Raw genomic sequence first — 1,237 nt, forward strand, 5'->3', positions numbered from 1 at the left:
CGCATTACCGTTCCCTCTTATTCCTCCGTTCATCCCTTACTCTTCGCCGTCGTCATTTTCGCTTTTCCCACACCCTCACAGGCCCTCTCTCCCCTCATCCTCACTCCCCTCACTCGCCCCCACGACCCCTCTACACACTCACATGCAGACAGTTGGCGATATTGAGATTAATCTAAGTTTAAGAGGGATCCTGAAATCCCGGTTCCCCTCTCCCTCTCCTCTCCTTCTCCCCTCGCCTCCCCTCCTCTTTTCTCCTTTCTTGTCTCTTCTTATCTCCGTGTCTCTTCCCCTCTCTCTTTATCTTCTTCTCTCTTTTTCTCTTCAGCTTTTCCTTTTCGTTTCCCCTCCCCTCATCTCTTTCACATTTACTTTCCTTTCTTCTCTTCCCTTTTCTCTCGCTTATAGCTCTCCTTCCTATTCTGTCCTCGTTCACTCACGTCCGTTCGTGCTTTCTTTGTCTCTTTTTACTCCTTCCTTCAGTCCCGCTCTCCCTTCTCTCTCTTCCTTCCCGTTCCTCTTTCTTTCCTTTCCTCCTATCCTCGTCCCTCTTCCCTTGCTGCTTTCCTTTATTTCTCACTTCTTCCTTCTTACTTCAGCCTCTTCGCCTCCTTTCTCCTCTTTCTCTCCCCTCTCCTTCTCTCCCGTCCTTCCCTTTCCTCTCCATTCTTCCATATCCTTTTCCTCCCTTTCCTTCATGACTCCATCGACCGCCCTCTACTTCCCTCCCTTCCTCTTTTTCTCTTGCCTCCACTTCTTCTCCTTTTCCCATCGCATTGCTTCCCCTCTTTCACTACCTTTCTCCCTTTCCCTTTCCCTCCTCCTCCCCTTCCATCCCCTCTTTCTCGGCTATTTCCCTCCCCTCTCCCTCCCTCTCCTTTTCCCTCCTCTTCCTATTCTCCTCACCCTCCCTTCCGCTCTTCCTCTCCTTAACCCCACCAGGCTTTCCCTCCTGCCGCTTTTGTCTCTTTCCCTCCTCTTCCTCCCTCACTCTCTTCCCCCTCCCTTCCCCTTTTCTCTCCTCCTCCCTCTCCCCTTCGCTCTTTCTCTCCTTCTCCTCCCACCCCCCTCCCATCTTCCTGTGCTCCTCATCCTCCCTCCTTCCCATTCCTTCTCCTTCCCCCTTCCTCTCCTCACCCCCCTTCACCCCCCATTCTGACACCCGATAATCCTCCACCTCGCGTATCTGACACTCCAGTTATCCGACCATGACACAGCGGATTAGCCATTTTCTCCCTTT

This window comes from Penaeus monodon, chromosome 33 (assembly GCF_015228065.2).
Source record: "Penaeus monodon isolate SGIC_2016 chromosome 33, NSTDA_Pmon_1, whole genome shotgun sequence".
Taxonomy (NCBI): domain Eukaryota; kingdom Metazoa; phylum Arthropoda; class Malacostraca; order Decapoda; family Penaeidae; genus Penaeus; species Penaeus monodon.